Raw genomic sequence first — 18019 nt, 5'->3', positions numbered from 1 at the left:
TCCGCTCCAGCCGTGCGCCAGCGTGTCGAACAGCTGTTTATTTGTGTGTGTGTGTGTGTGTGTGTGTGTGTGTATGTGTGTGTGTGTGTGTGTGTGTGTAGGGGACAGTAACTGTGGGCCGTCTGCTGATGTTGTGTGTAGAGGGGGGCTGGCACTCTGTATGACTGGCCAATCACAGAATGTGAAGGCAGTCAGTTACCCAATGAGGATTTTCCTTCAGCACAGACACAGATAATCTCGAGGTTTACTCGTTTTATGCTCGTACTTGTCAAAAATGCTTTATCCGTCTGAAACGAGTATCCAGCTCAACCTACCGGCTAGACCAACCTGCAGAGCAAACTCATTTTGCTTTGGCTTCTGTCTAGCAGGGGTTGTATCAACTAGTCGACTAGTCGACTTCTCTGCTCTGTAGTGACTTTTTATGCCTTTCATAGACTAGTCGCGGTCACGTGATAATGAGCGAAAAGATGCAGTCCTCGGAAAAGACAGCAGGTGACGAGCTCCTGCGCGTTGGGAGGCGACGTGCTGTGCCAGAGCGTCGGTACTGACACCCGCGATACATTTGATATCAAGTTCAAAGAGAACGTGCTGATTATGCTGCAGAACACTCTGGGGAGCAGTAGGGGTTGTATGGACTAGTCACTAGTCGACTTCACCGCTCTTTAGTGACTTTTTATGCCTGTCATCGACTAGTCGCTGTCACGTGATAATGACCGGCAAGCAGAGGTGGAAAGAGTATTAAATTTCCTACTTAATTACGAGTACCAATACTTTGATAATTTTTTACTCAATTACAAGTAAAAGTACTTGTCTAAATTTTTACTCAAGTAAAAGTAAAAAGTATTGTAAACAAAATGTACTCAAAGTAAAAGTTACTTAGTTACATTTTTGTCAGCATAAGAATGGCTACATCTAAGTAATGCTAAATCACATCGCCAGTTCACAATTCGCTCGTGTGTGTGCACACACACACGCACACACACTCAAACACGCACGGCTTGAAGGAGGGATTTCTATCCAATCAGTGAGAACAGGACGTGCACATTGATTGGACGAGGTTTTTTTAGGATGGTAAGTTTCAATTGTGATTCAAATTATTCTTTATTTTGAGAAAAAATAATTTTTTAAGATGCCATCAGTATGTGAGGTATCCCAATGTCCTCATGACAAAACTCTAACATGAGACTGTGCTCTAACCTGTCACATAACAAGCTAAATGCAGTCAGACATCTCAGATGGACCGTATGACAGCTGCTAACGTTGGCCCTGCCCTACTTTACCTCTACATTACAGTTCCTTTATCCATGTCCATCCTAGAGCTCCTCTCTGACCTTCATGCTTATTTAGAGCAGCTGATTTTTAGAGTTCATCCTTGGTGGTGGGTTCACGCACTCATTTAACCCTTCACCACTGAAATCAGTTTGTTCATTCCAGTCCTCCTAAATAATCCTCCAATCGTCCAACTGGAATCCTTAAGGGTCCCGTAAGGTCCATCCTGTCAGAACAGGCCTTGGGAGCCCAGGTGTTACTAGAACTAATGGTGTCTCCACACCAGCGTGAGCCAAACTGTGAAGGTTGGTCTCCAAACATGAACTTTAAATTCATGCATGTATCTCCTCTTGTAACACTTTAACATGTTTTAAAAGGCTAGTATCATGATAAGTTACACCTCCCAGACCAAAGATAAGGTAAAACATTATTATAAACACTGCAGAGACGTCATTATTTATGAGATATGTTATTTTCCTGAGCCATTACTTCAGCCAAGATATAGGACTGCATGGATTTGATGAAACCACGCTGTCTCATACAGTCCTATATGTGTAACACACACACACACACACACACACGCCATGACTAATTTAACTACATTGAATTGCTTTAGTAATAATTGAATCTCGTATTCTCGAGTAAAATAAAGAAACAAGCTAAATCATCACATATCTGTGGCATCAAGAAGCATCTTCTGAGTTCAAACACAGGGACTGAGCACAATGTTTACACCTGAACAGTATCAGGATGTTTTAACTCACAGAGGCCTGCAGGTCTTCTGTTTTATGAGCAGAGCGCTGACGATCCGCTAGTTATGAGCGCTAAACGTTATTTTGCCACTGCGGAGCGGTAGAGAAACACATTTCAAACACGGAACCGAGTCCGGCTACCGAACCGAGCAGAATTCTGATGACGTCACACCGGTGCGCGAAGGTGCGGGTTCCAATCCACAGGACAGGAGGGAGAGAGGAGGTAAACAGCGAGTTGATCGCTGTAGGTGTCTCATGTGCAGTAAACCTAACGGCACCACAGCGTGGGCTGCAGCCATCATGCCCAGAAGTTTCACGACTAACAGGGCTCTCACGATCTTGCGGGGTTGTACGCGGGAGATCACCGTGGTGAGATCTGCCGCTCTCGCCGGAGACAAATGTGCTCTCATTAGGGAGGTGTTCAGCTCCACCCCGAGAAACACAGTCGACTGGGATGGAAGGATGGAGCTCTTTTACCAGTTTATGGAAAAACCCCAGGGTTGACAGATGCTCTATTCACTTCCTGGTTTGCTCTGACGCCTCGTCCTTGGACCGGGCGCATAGGAGCAGATTGTCCAGGTAAAATAAAACCCTCATTCCCGCCATGCGCAGTGGCTGCAGCGCGGTCTCCAGACATTTGGAGAAGGTGCGAGGGGCTAGCGAGTAGCCGAAAGGGAGACGATTGAACTGGTATTGAACTCCCTTGAATGAAAAGCACCGGAACTTCCGGTGTTTGGGAATTACTGGGATGTGGAAGTATGCGTCTTTCAGGTCTATTGACGTGAACCAGTCCCCGGAGTGCACGTATTCTAGGACTTGCCTCACTGTTAACATGCAGAAATGCATCACTGCTATGGAGCAGTTGAACAGGGAAAGGTCGAGAATTAGTCTCATTCCTCCCGATTTCTTTGGTACTACGAAGTAGCGGAAGTAGAAGCCTGAGAGCTCTTGTCCGCGAGGGACTTGGGAAATGGCGTCCTTGGACAGAAGTTCCCGTAGCTCCAGCTCCAGGGCCTGAGATTGTACCTGTGGCGTGAATATCGTCTCCACGATCCCGTTGAAGGGAGGAGGAGCGGACTGAAAATGGAGTGTGTGACCGTAATGAATGGTCTCCGATAACCATTTACTCAAGAGACAAAGGTGGCGCCATTCTTGCGCGCGTTCCGACAGCGGATGCGTGTTCGAGGTCACGTGAGCAACGTCTGAGGAATGGGTTTGCTCCCTTACTGCCGTCGCTCGCACCAGAGAACTGGGAGCGACCCATGGAGGGCTGCGCTTGAAAGGGCGAGTGTGAAACAGCTGGAAGAGGCTGATCCACACCGCGGAGCATGGAGTCCAAAGTTAAAGGATGAGTGGGAGCCGGGCCCATGCACAGGGACGACAAAGTGCCAGCAGATGGAGTCGCACACTAAGTCACCGCGCGTGGTCGCGACAGCGCCATGACATCCCGTCCCACCCAACGTTGTGGGGGAAGTGGAATGTGTTGGGCCTGGCTGGAAGCTAGGGCCGGTGCGCGAATGGAGTGCACCCGTACAGCTGGCCGTGTAATATGACTGACTGCGGGAACATGCAGATGTGTCACAGTGCTTGGTGTGGGGAACATGTGTGAGGATTCAGCAGAGGATTCTGCAGAGGACTGTAGGATTGTGCTCTCTATTTGGGTTTTATTTCAAAACCAAAATCATTCACAGAGTTATTACAGTCAGGAGCACACACATTCCCCCCAACGAGTCATTTTCGTGGTTGCTTTCGGCGAGTTTCCTGCGACTGTGACAGCCAAGACGGTGTCTGCTGGCTGTTTCAAAACCGTTGGCCGCCAACTCTCTGGTCCCAATGAGGTGGAGCCGAAGCAGCTCCGAGGGGCGGGCGGTGCAGCTGGGCTCCTGAAGTTTCCTTGCCGTTCATCCCATCCTCTGGTGGAATGGCCGGAGTGCGAGGCTGACCGAGGGTAGACCAGGTCTCTAACCGTGGCTGACAGTTCAGCTGTCTTCTGAGCCCTTTCGATGACGCTCCTAAGATGGGGACCAAACAGAATGTCAGAGGTGATGGGGCCTTCCAGCATCTCCCTGTGCAGGTTTTCAGGAATGGAGGGCAGGGCCTTGAGCCACAAGGCCCGCTGGATAAGGGTCTGCCAGGCAGCAATGCGAGCAGAACTGGTGAGTACAGCAGCGCACAGATTGAGAATGGCATCAGCGGTTTTAGTAATGATGGTTTTTGACTCATCAGGAGCATCAAGCTCTTCCACCATTTTGGAAACGCCAAAGGCAAGAAGGGCGATGTTATTTCCTGCAGCGCCGGTCTGGAAGGCGCACTGGTGTGCGCGATCGGTGAGCCGCTTCAGCAGCTGGTCATGCTTAGAAGTGGGAACTGCTCGCAGGCCAGCGAGGTGGTTCTTGGCACCAAACAGCGAGACCAAGTCCGGCTCCAGTGGAGGAACGGATGGCCAGCCTTGGTCGGAGAAGCCCTCGACCTTGGTAATGGGAGCATATGTGGAAATTGGTGCCTTGAGCTTAGCAGGTTCAGAGAAGGCGGCGGACCAGCAGCTCATGGCAGTGGGGAAGCGCGGCCAGATGGGGTCTGGACAGCGTGTCTGTGTTGCCCCGAAAATTCCCGCCAAATCATCTGCTTCATGCGGAGCCGGTTCTGGCACGGCTAGCCCCTTCCTGACCGCAGCCGCGGAGATGATGGCAGGCAGCTCCTGGAACAGTGCTCTAACTGCTGGCAGGGAGGAGCGAGAAGTCACTGAAGCAGAAGGACCCGCTGAGCCAGGCTCGTCAACCTCCGTGTTGTCCAGGAGGGAAGAAGGGCTAAGGCAGCCAGCCTCGTCGTACTCCTCACTGTCGATGACATCGTCCAGTCGGTGGGAGACAGCCGGCTCCTGGCCGACGTTGAAGAAGTGTAAGGCCTTGTCCAGCGAGTACGTGTTAGCCACCGGAAATTCCTCGTCGGCGGTGGGGGTGAAGTACTCGACCCGGCGGATCTTTTGAGCCACGGGCAGAGCGGCACAAAACGGGCACGAGGCCTGGGGGGGTCAAGGCCAGGCCAGCGGGATGAGCCCTGAGACAGACCTCACACTTGGCGTGCAGGTCGCCGCTGGATGTGGAGCCCGTCTGGCAGGTCGGGCAGGTCCTGGCGTCGCTGGACATGGCTGATGAGTAGAATGCTTCTTGGATAATTGCTCTTTAAAGAAAGCTCTTAAGCCTGGCTTGAAGAGATAACGGAGGCAAACAGTGGAGTCGCTCCACTTATATACCCACAGGGGTGCCCACAATTGGTGGGCGTACATTTAAGCTCTTCATGATTGGCTGATGCTGAGATCATCCTTCCAATAGCAGCTAGCTTTAGGGCTAAGACTAGATGAAATACAACACTAAATATTTTCTTATTAGTTCTTGCCTTATTAATTTTAAAGTGACAAAACCCTCTTAACCCTCCCACTGTCCTCATGGGTGACCCAGCCCGGAGAGTTGACCATTGAGCAGGGTTGATGGTTTATTTCTTGAGGTCTACGTGGCAGGAGTGAGGTGGTGCTCACTCGTCACCCCTGTCACATGGACCTCAAGAAATAAAACATCAACCCTGCTCAATGGTCAACTTTCCTGGCAGGGTCACCCATGAGGACAGTGGGAGGGTAAAATGATAACCACCCTTTCTTATAGTTAACACGTTTTGAATATATCCTGCAAATTTATTTATTTATTTGCTCTAAAAAATGCGTTTTGTTTGATATTCCACAAGTTCCGCTAACTTTAATATTCTGAGTTGTAACAACAGTCAAATAAAATAAATTAAACTTTATTTATATAGCACTTTTCATTCATATATATATATATATATATATATATATATATATATATATATATATATGATGTTGACTAGTGCGTGTCACGTGTGTGCGCACGTGCGTGTGTGTGTTAAGCCCCGGATCTTCTTCAGTCCAACATCTGCCCCTGGCTTTGTAGTTGTTACCCCAGATCTATGCACAGTAACTTAACTATGGTAAAACCAGTGAACAGTAAAGCAAGTGGAGTGATGGATGTTTAGCTTTATTTAGTACTGAAATACTTTTTGATATTTTAGAACGAATGTGTGTAATATGAGCTTTCCAATTAAGTTTCCCATCCATTGTCACTCCCAGAAATCTGTTTGTTAACTCTTTCAATGTCTACCCTGTTTATTTGAATTGTTTTATTTGTGTTTGATTTTTAATTTCCGAATGCCTTTATTTTTGTTTTCTTCAAATTTAATGATAACTTGTTTTTATCTAACCAGTGCTTTATTTTATTCGTTTCTGTAGTCATTGTTTTAAATAGCAGTTGCAAATCATCCCCAGATCAAAACATGTTTGTATCATCGGCAAAAAGAACTAGTTTTAATACCTTGGAAACCTGGCTGATGTCATTGACGTATAAAAAGAATAACTTTGAGCCCAAAACTGACCCCTGTGGGACCCCACAAGCAATGTCCAGACATGAGGAGAAGCAGCTATTGATCTTCACAAACTGTTGCCTGTTATTTATTGAACTTGCCACCCAGTTTAAAACAATCCCCTTGATGCCATAATGTTGCAGTTTTTTTTAACAATATTTCATGATCTATTGTATCAAATGTTTTTTTAAAGCTATAAATAACACTGCAACATGACATTTTTTTGTCTATTGCATTTGTGATGTATTCTATTGAATCAAGTAAAGCCAGTGATGTTGACGTACCATACTGACTGTCTGTGAGTACTTTATGTTTGTCCATACATTTTTCCAGTCGGTTAAGTTACAACCCGATCTAGGAGTGGTGGGCCGTAACAAGAAGGGAGACCAAACGGAGGAGTGGGGGTTTAATGAACTGATTTATTTAAAAAAGAATCTAAGAAATTAGCAAAGCAATTTTATGAACTGAACATGGCCAGCGAGGACTCTCCACCACGCAGGAGGGCCTCCTGAAAGCAGAAAACCAACAGGCTTTAAAGGGCAGCGCCACACCCTGAGCCCAGGTGCCTCCAAGGCTGCTTAACGAGCTGCCTTAAACTGAAGAAAAAACACAATTAAACACATAAAAGCCACTGAGACGGCGGGGGTGTCACAGTTGTCAAACAATTTTTCAAGAATTTTGGAGAATTTTGGTTGCAAAGAAACAGGCCGGTAGATTGTAAATTGGTGTTTGTTGCCAGTTTTGTACACAAGTATAACTTTAGCTGTTTTCATTCTGTCCGGAAATAAACCAGTTTGAAATGATAGGCTACAGATGTATGTAAAAGGTTTTAAAATACTCTTCATTACCCTTTTGATAACCATCATATCCATGTCATAACAATCCAGGGATTTTTTATTCTTACATTTCCTAATAATTTCAGTCCACTGCTGTGAGAATCATTAAAATGGATTTTTATCGATCAACATATCCAGATTTATATTATCAGTTCCAGGATCAGTTATTGTTTTTGCTAAATCTGGTCCAACATTACAGTTTTTCTCAAATGCTAAAACACAAACGCCAATCCTCTAAACCAAATGACCAGTTGTCTAAACACAATTACTAAATCTAGCCATCATTTTCCAACATCATAAACACATTTCACATGAAGACACAATTCACAAAACACAATCCTCCATTCTCATAAATCTTAACACATTTTTCCTTGCTAAAACACAAGTTGCAAAAGAACTCTGCTCATATTCTCAAATGAAAGCTCATGTGATGCCAAATGCTTGCCACAGTCAGCACTGATTGAACACAGTGAACACACCTGTCGTCATTCATTACACACAACGACTCAAAGTTGAAGACACTTGTTGCTAATGCTGTGACCACATCTCCTCACCTTCCTAGAGGAGCTAAAAGACATCCTCCTGGACCGCTAACGACACCATCCTGGGCCCGCACATCACATTTATGTGATCATTTGGGACAATGTCCGCTTCCACAGAACAAACCAAATAAGAGAGTGGTTCACCCTCAACAGTAACCACTTTTTAAACGTCTGTCTGCCACCCTACTCCCCTTTCCTGAACCCTATAGAGGAGTTCTTCTCATCGTGGAGATGGAAGGTTTATGACAGACAACCATACACTAGAGAGAACCTCCTAAGGGCAATGGAGCTGGCCTGTGGTGACATCCCAGTGGAGGCCTTACAAGGATGGATTCGTCATTCCAGGGCGTTTTTCCCGCGGTGCCTGGCAAGAGACAATATAGCCTGCGATGTGGATGAGGTGATGTGGCCCGATGCAGCTCAGCGACATGATGCCGCACAGTGATTGTGGTGTGTGTGTGTGTGTGTTGTGAATAAAGTAAATTAAAAAAATTCACACCCTGCTCATGTTTTCAAGAGTACTGTTGTCTGCAATAGATTGTGTTTTTGCATTGAGTAGAGTTACAGTAGTGTACATGCAGAATTTTCTATAGATTTATGCTCTTCATATGAAACTCACAAATCTAAACGCCTAATCCTCTGCAGAGATCTAAGAAGATCCGTAACCGCAAAGTTTCTAATAATGGGCAAATTGGCAGTTATGAAACAAAGAACCTTCTCACAAATTGAGCATTGTGTTTTCAGTTGTTTTGCTGTAGTGTGTAACGATGTGTGTAGTGTTTACTTTTTTGAAAGCTCCGAGCTGCTCTTTTGGTGTGAAAGTTTGAGTTTTGAAGTGAGAAGGTGTGGTTGTGTTTATGTAGTTTTAGAAAAGGGTGTTGTGTGTACACATTGGGGAACATGGAGGAAACGCTTGTGAAATGTGTTTTGACATTTGAGAAAAACTGTAACAAAAAAAATTTAAACTGTTTGCCGCTAGCCCCATATTACATTCCTCCTGGTCATTGTCCATAAAATACTCAGGGTAGCTGTTATACGTGACCTCACTTTTTATAACTCTGTTGAGCACACTCCACATTGTTTTGATATTATTTTTATTGTTGCTTATTACTCTCATGTGGCATTCCCTTTTACTATGTCTTAATATATTACAGTTTTTTTTTTCGATTGCTAAAAGTCAAAAAGCAAAAATGAGGCACAATTTTCACAACCTCTACTTCTGTTCCCAATCGCCTGACTCAATTTGTCACTACTTAAGATTTCCTTATCATATTAGAACTCTGATTTTCCTCCTTTACACTCTGATGTCAGTTTCACATTACCTTAATGTCAAAATACAGCACACGATTTTCAGGTTTACACACAAATTCTCAAAGCTTCAATCAACAACACACACATATTAAAATCTCTAAACTTTCAGGTCTGGCGAGCAATTTGCAATCAGGGACTGCAGCATAAAAGTAAGTTTCCACAAGGCTACCCAGGTGTATGAGTGGTTTCAGGACCACCCACGGTTTTCCATTTTATACCTTCCACCTTATTCCCTCTTCCTCAATCCCACTGATGAGTTTTTCTCAGCCTGGAGGTGGAAGGTGTACGAACGGGATCCACAGAGCCAGGTCCCACCGCTTCAAGCCACGGAGGAGGCTTGTAGAGATGTGGCCTTTGAGGTCTGTCAGGGCTTCATGAGGCATTCGAGGTGGTACTTCCAGCGCTGTTTGGACCAGGAGGACGTCGCCTGTGATGTTGATGAGGCCCTCTGGCCAGACAGAGACCGGAGGCATGATGCCCCATGATTATGCTTGAATGGGAGAGGGGGTGGTAAACTGTAAAAATAAAATGTTCTGTCTCTGAATTTGTGTGATGTCTAATGTTTGTCACGTGCTCCATTTTGGGAACATGTTACGATACGTGATGGCAGGGTTTTGTTGCAAAGGGAAGCCACGGTTTAGGAATTTGTGTGTCATGTTTGGGGTTTTGTGTGTGCAGTTTTGAAAGAAATGTACAGTTTTGAAAAACGCGTTTTAGCAATCGAAAAAAACTGTAATTAACTTATTTTTATGTGTTTTATATTTATTTTCAGCATTTACTGTTCTCTGTCTTACGAAATATTGATGTAGTGCGTTTGTCATTTTACATGCATTTTGCAGACCTTGTGTTATCCAAGAACAACCCCTATATTTATTTTTCCTACTATATTGCTTCATTGGACAATTTTTATTATACAACGTGATAAATATTTGATTAAATTCATCATATGCACCATTCGCATCTTTTTTAAATATATTTTATACCAACTCTGTGTCGTTAAATAATTTTTAAAAGCATTCAGTGATTCTTCTGTTTTCACTCGTCTGTGTATTCTATTTTCCTGACAGTTTTGTTCCTTTTGTAATTCCCATCATGAACTATGAAAATAGGAAGATGGTCACTGATGTCATGTATCAGTAGCCCACTTATTGTTATATTTCCAGTGTCATCAGTAAATATGTTGTCTATGAGCGTGGCGCTGTGATTCTTGTAGGTCTGGTCATTTTTGGGTTAAGGCTCATGAAGATTTTTGGGTAAAGGCTAATGAAGATTTTTGGGTAAAGGCTAATGAAGTACATTACTTTTAGAAGGTCATCTGTCCCTTTATGCTTATGTGGATTCAACAAGTCAACATTAAAATCTCCACATCTAAAAATCTTTTAAGTTTTCTCCTCTCAGTCACTAAATGTTTCAATATCACTTCCTGGAGCTCCATACTGTAAATACAACTGATGATCACATTTATACTTTTTTCTTTGAACATTTCAACTGTCACACATTCCAGGGGTCTCATTTATCAAACATTGCGTAGAATCCTTACTAAAACCGTACTTAAGCTCAGCAAAAAAAAAAGTACTTATGCCAAGTAGGTTTGTGATCTATCAAACATGGAGGACGCACAACTGGACGCAATCTCCGCTTCATAAATCAGACACTAACGAGAATGTTTCTCAGCTGCTTTTTAGTCACATCCTGCCCTCACCACGCCCACTTACTGCCATAAATAGTCAATGCAAAGCGCCTTGTGGATCTCATGCATATACATAAGCCGGCTGTTGCAGCGCTCCGCCAATGACGATGGTGACCGTAGATCAAGGCAGATCAAGGCAGATCAAGGAAGCGCAATTTTACAGAAGCAGAAGTTGAGGTACCTGTGGGTGAGGTGGAGAAATGAAAGGAAGTGCTTTTGCAAAACAAATAAGAGAAAATCCACGGAGTGGCACAGCGTTGCTGAAGCCGTCAATGTTGTGAATTCTTCAGGGTCCAAAAAAAATGGTCCAGTCAGGATTCAATCCCCAGACTACCGGGTGAAAGTCATGCGGGCTAACCAGTCACCCAAACAGAGATCTCCCCTGTACAAGTAGCCAGGGCGCATGATCAATCGGGTCACAGTGACAGGACACACACTGTCACAGATGCATGGCATTCTGTCTCAATCTGCCCCCCTGCTGATATTCTGCATTCCGGATTATGGCTTCAGGCTGTGTGTGTGTGTGTGTGTGTGTGTGTGCGCGTGTGTGTGTGTGTGAGTGTGCGTGCATGTGTGAGTGTGTGGGGGGTCTTGTTCTGTGTGAAAACAAAGTGGTACAAGTGATAATGCTGCAGGATTTCATAATTGTATCTTCTCAGCAGCAGCACTGCAGGTGCTCTCCATGTCCAACATGTGCGTAAGCCAGGTCCTTAGTCAACTTAAAGTTGCGCACATTTTTCCCCTAAGTTTTCTTTCATAAATCCCAAAGTTTGCGTGGAAAGTTGCTTATGCAGTTTTCCGACTCTGTTTTGTGAGTAAGCAAGCTTGATAAATGAGGCCCCAGGACATTGTCAACCACAGCTGTCATCTCATCCAGGACACTACATTTCAATGATTTTTCCAGATACAAAGCCACACCCCTCCTCCTTTGTTTTTATGATTTATATACTCACCAGTGGAAACATTAAACACCTTCAGGCTGCTGTCACGACAGAAATCAGCACAGGTGGAACAGACCGCCACTTGCTTACCATTTCTGGGCATGGACCACAGCTAATCCCTCCGGCGAATCGAGAAGGACTGCTGACACACTGCAGCTGCTGCGATGAACATGCAAAAAGATAGCTCAGCATCATGAGGCTCACAAAGAAGATGGCTACCAGGGGTTGTGGTTCCACACCGGCTGAAAAAAAGTTTGTTATTACACTGCTGCCCCAAAGGCATCTAAAATGTCTTTTAGACCCACTGAGCCACCCGTTATGGTACAGTCTGGGCTTTACCAGAGAAAAAAAGTAAAGAACCATTTCAGGCTTTAACCAAAAATGAAATAGATGAGAAGTACCATGACGAGGAACATCACCAGTAAGAGGTTGAAGATGTTCCAGTAGGAATGCAGGTAGGGCATCGCTCCACAAACAAAAGCTTCCTCCAGTGACCTGCAGATGTTGAAGAGGAAATATTTGTAAATGATTTGCAGAGTCCCCCTAAAGGGTTAGAGTTCAAACTAAAGTAAGTGCACCTTGACCAGGATCTCCAGGACGAAGCAAAAGGTGACGATCAAGCTGGCCACATCCAGCTTCCATCGGATCTGACAAGCAAAAGAGATTAGCAGACAAAGTATGTGCATGTGTGTACTCATCTATACATCAAAGTGAGGACCAATGACAAGCATTATACCTGCACACCTAGGACATTAGTAGCAAAGTGAGGACATTTAGTTGATCCTCACTTTGGCTTGATATTAAAGAGCTCTACTCATTAGCTTTAGAGGTATGGTGTGAATTAAGTTTTAGTCAAGGTTGGGGTTAAGAATAGACTGGTTAGGGTTAGACACAATCCAGTCACTAAAATGAATTGAAGTCAATGACGGTCCTCACAAAGAATGCTAGATGAGAATGTATGTGTCTGTGCAAGCATGCGGTTGCATGCGTGTGTGTGTGTGTGTGTGTGTGTGTGTGTGTGTGTGTGTGTGTGTGTGTGTGTGTGTGTGTGTGTGAAGAGACTAACCCAAAGTGCCAAACACATCCACCCCAACATTTCCAAAGACAATGATGAGGAACATGTACACCACACAGAGGGATCTGATCTGCAAGCAGGGCATTTGGTAATCTAGAGTGTGAAAGGATGAATATTCATAATAAAAAGTCCCCAAAAATCTGGGGAAGAAAAGTGAGAGCGTGCATGTTTACTCAAAGCAGGGTCTTCATAAGGATCACAGCAAACATATTCATCATGCTCGCCCTCAGAGCAAAAGAGCACAGCCACATCAGCTTCAAGCACAAATACACATCACACTCTCATCTACCCACCAACGATCTGTTTTTATTTGAAGAAATCAGTTTAATTATTATGTTTGGACCTTGTGAGTAGAGGAGGACCCGAAAAACCGTTAGGACATTTGGGTTGAAGGGGATCAAACCCATCAGTTGCATCTGGTCCAAGGCGAAGTTGATGCCCACGTTAAAGTAGATCCACCTAAGCTTACACACACACACACACATTGTGAGACACATGTGGCACATAGGACAAAAAAGAGCAAATTGCAGGTTAGAGCCTTCTTTGAACAAATATTAGAAAAACATAGCAGGAACTCCCCTATTAACCCTCCCACTGCCTTCATGGGTGACCCTGCCAGGAAAGTTGACCATTGAGCAGGATTGATGGTTTATCCCTTGAGGTCCACGTAGCAGGGGTGAGGTGGTGCTCACTCCTCACCCCTTCTACGTGGACCTCAAGGGATGAACCTAAGTCTAATACCCTTGGAGTTGTTTGTAATTCCACTTTATTAAGCCTAAGTTTTGTTTAATTATAGATTTAATTTGGTGATATTTTAAAACTTTATTTTTGTCCGTCCCAAATTGGGAGACTATACTGTTAATGTCTGATCCTTTATATTTGTGTACCAGGTATAGGATTCCTTTACTTTTCCAGTCTAGAAAGTTAATCATTTTATTGTTTTGCAAAATATCAGGATTATTCTAGAAGGGTGTGCATCTGCATGTTATTAGTGAAGACTCTGTAATTTTTAAACATTCCCACCATGCTGTCAGAGAGGTGCTGCTATTAATACTTTTGAATCATTCATGTTTTCTTATGCTTGAGCTAATAAATGGCGAGTCTGAGATCACTATCTTTTTGCAAAGTGTCTGTTCTACATCTAACCAGGACTCATCTAGTGGGTTGCTGCAACCATCTTGGTATGTATTGGAGCCTGTTGGCGAAGAATTGATAAACGTTGGGTAGATCCAGTCCTCCTCTATAGTTGGTCTTCTGAAGCGTTTTTAAGCTAATTCATGGAGCTTTATCCAGCCAAAAGAATTTATTGACTGAGGAGTCCAGAGATCTAAACCAGTCAGATGGTGGCTTAATTGGTGTAATTGAAAATAAGTAATTTATTCTGGGTAAGACCATCATTTTAATTGTAGCAACCCTCCCCATGAGTGATATTGGTAAGGATTTCCATCTTGCAAGATCAGCTTCCACGTTCCTTAAAAGTGGGATGTAGTTTAGTTTGGTTAGATCTGCTAACTTGGGAGAGACATTAATTCCCAGGTATGTGAAATTCCCTGACTCCAATTGTGTATTAAGCAAACTGACAAAAGAGAAACTAATTGGTAGAACTGTGGATTTTAACCATTTTGAGTAATCTGAAACCGTTGAAAAAGTTTATCAATTCAAATGCTTGAGAGAGATGATTGAGAATTCTGGGGAAAAAGTAAAACATCATCTGCATAATGACTGATTGTATGTTTTATGTTCTTAGGTTAACTGATTTTGACATACAAGATACTTTCTTAATGATGTTACTAAGCTAGACCAATGAGACACAGCAGTTTTTATCACATTTTACAAGATCTAATAATTTTTATTAGGATTTTTATTAAAAATAAAGTGATTTATTTCAATAGCTCCTAGGTTAATTGATTTTAATACCCAAAACCATTTCTCAATGGTGTTGCTAAGCCAGACCAATGAGACGCAGCAGATTTTAACACCTTTCATACAATCTGATCTTTTTTATTAGGATTTTTATTAAAAATTAAGGGATTTTTTTTCAATAGCTCCTAGGTAAATTAGTCAAAATACCCAAAACCATTTCTCAATGATGGTACTAAGCCAGATCAATGAAACACAGCAGTTGTTTTCACATTTCACATTTTGGTACTCGTTTACAAAATACTACAAATTTGATGTACAGTAGGTGTGTGATAGCCTAGTGAACTAGACCAAATTCTTGCTTTGCAAAGTTTGGTCTAGGCATGCTCCATTGGAACCTCCGCAGCTCCTACCAGGACTCTGGCTAGCCAATCACAGCTCTCTAGAGGGGTTTCAAACACATAAAGAGCTGTGATTGGTCCATAATGGTGGGCCAATCATAGTGCTCTATCTGCTTAGTGAACAAATCACAGAGCTTTATCCGCTTTGTGGGCCAATCAGGGCACTCTATATGCCTGGTGGGTGGGATGATGCAACAGAGTGAAACAAGAGTATGTCACATTCATTGTCCAGTGGAATGCGGAGATCATTTGAAAGACAACGGTAGAACCCGCCCCACAACCGAGAGCCGTCAATGGAGCGTGGCCAGACTAAATAAAACATTTATTTAGTCTGGCTTGCCTGGCTAGGTGTGAGCAGAAGCACTCATTGAAAACTCTCTCCTGATGTGAACAGAGGAGGAGCGGACAGCACACAAATTTCAAAGAGTGATCCACTTCACGGTGATTCGCAGCTGGTGTGTTCCGGGCGTAAACCTGAACAGGTCCAATTCAGTCTCACGTGAGACCGAGCTGACAGGTCACCTGCTTGTGCATAATATAAATTACTCTATAGGCGCTTTCTGGGCTGAAGAGGATATGAGATTCTGGACTTACTCATGGATGTGTCACAGTGTCGCCACATTGGAGACAGGAACAAGCACTACTCAGCCAAAGTTTCATAATCAGGGAACATTTTCTAAGTGACAAGTCTCTGAGAGACAGGGTTTGGAAAACCTTTTGTTCTGTGAGAAGAATCTTCCTGCATGCTCTCTGGTTCTGCTGCTGCCTGTGACCGACATGCTCCATGCCTCTCTCGACATCTTCAGCTCACTGTCCACCCTTACGTGCGTGCTGACAGTGAACTGCGCTGAGCTCAGTGTCCAATGTCCAAGTGTGCGCATTGTGTCTATCCTCACTTAGGGCTGCTGCATCCCCGCAGTTACAGTTACAAGTGTGTGACCTCACTCAGAAACGTTGTATCTCCCGCCAATTTAGCTTACTGGCTAACTTGCCCTTTGATCTGCTCGGACTGTCTCACCATCTCCACAGTTTTCTCTAATGTTAAGTTGGCTTTCAACTGTAGTTTCTCTGACATGCCTTTGTCCAGCATCCGGACAACTAATTTGTTTTCAATCAAATATTTTCAGTCTTTGCCGGACCAAACTAACGGCCAGTTCATAGAGTGTTAATATGTATTCCTCCACGGACTTTCCCGTCTTTTGCGAGTAGAGGTAAAAACGAGCTCTTTCATGATTACATTCACTTTTGGGACAAAGTAATTATTCAGCTTTTCCAATATTGTGTCATAGTCCTAGTCTTCCTCATCCTCCTCTTCATTGAACCATAGAGTGTAAAAAACTTGTTTTGCTTCCTTGCCAAGTGCATAAAGCAATGTGCTAACCTGCTCAGCTCCATCCTCGAGGTTTAGCTTAGTTGCTAGCCGGTAAGGCTAGAACCCCTGCCTTCACTCCAGCCACTGATCCGGGCAGGTGAAGTGAAAGTTGTCGGGAGGGTTGAACTTGGCCATAGTCACTGTTTAACTTCTGACACCATGTTCAGTGTATGTCGACGTAATAAATGACTCAATGCCATCTTTTGTCTTTATTCTCCAACTAACTGACTCCCCCAAGCTCTCCCCCTTCAGTAGCATTAAACAACCCAAACTCCTCCCCCAGTCAGGGCTTAAAGGCATACAAACAGTTTATCTATTCACATGACGCTGGACGTTGCAGCAGCCAGCTCAATCCTATGATGTGGATCTTCGATGGGTGGGGTAGGGGTGAAAGGCGGCCCTAGAGCACTGTTCTGGGATTCTCGGGAACACACGGATGGCCGGTCTACCACTGCCAGCATCACTGCAGAAGCAGAGCCTTATTGGTCTCTCAGTCCAGCTTTCCCTCACTCGTGAACAAGGCCCAGATATACTTAAACTTCTCTACTTCTCCACCCCTGACCTTGAGAAAGTATTCTGCCCTTTTCTGACTCAAGACCATGGTCTCGGATTTAGAGAAGCTGATTCTCATCTTGGCTGCAAACTGCTCCAGCGAAAGCTGGAGATCATGTTCAGATGAAGTCAACAGAACCACATCATCTGCAAAAAGCAGAGACCAAAATGGATGCCCTCAACACCTTGGCTGTGCTTAGAAATCCTGTCCATAAAAGTTATGAACAGAATCGGTGACAAAGGGCAGCCTGGGTAGTCAAAATTATTTACACTATATTTTTATTAATATGATCAATAAGATGTGATGATTCCATATGACTATGAAATATCAACCTGACTGATCTTTGAATGTTTAATCAGAAGATTCTAGTTACTTTTATACTGACCACTTTCCACACTCGACTACTTTCTTCTACTATTTGCTCTTTAACTGTATTATTTCCTGCTATTTCAGCCGTTAACTTAAATTTTTCTCTGTTTTTCTCCCCCAGAAGAAGCTACAATGATGTTCTGCTGAGCTGTGGTGGCCTCATGGAGGGGGCCATCGTCTAGCACACTGCTGCTAACCACTTAAACATTCTCCCTCCCCTGATAATAACTTTTTTGTGCTACTACTAGTTTACCCGTTTACTTATAGATCCACTAGAATAAATACAATAAAGTTTATCTCTCACCAAATAGAAAATTTACTAAGAAATCACAACATAACCGTATATATGGTGTGTGTGTGTGTGTGTGTGTGTGTGTGTGTGTGTGTGTGTGTGTGTGTGTGTGTGTGTGTGTGTGTGCGTGTGTGTGCTCTGTCTTCTCCATCCCGAGTGAGTCGTGGAGGATGGCTGCTTACTGAGCCAGGATTCTCTGGAGGTTTCTTCCTGTTAAAAGGGAGTTTTCCTCTCCACTGTCGCTGCATGCTTGCTTAGTATGAGGATTGCTGTAAAGACTCTGACACGAGTCAGTGACATGATGCAACCTGCTGGGTTCCTTATATAG

Source organism: Nothobranchius furzeri, chromosome 9 (assembly GCF_043380555.1).
Source record: "Nothobranchius furzeri strain GRZ-AD chromosome 9, NfurGRZ-RIMD1, whole genome shotgun sequence".
NCBI classification, from domain to species: Eukaryota; Metazoa; Chordata; class Actinopteri; order Cyprinodontiformes; family Nothobranchiidae; genus Nothobranchius; species Nothobranchius furzeri.
This window is presented reverse-complemented; position numbering follows the sequence as displayed.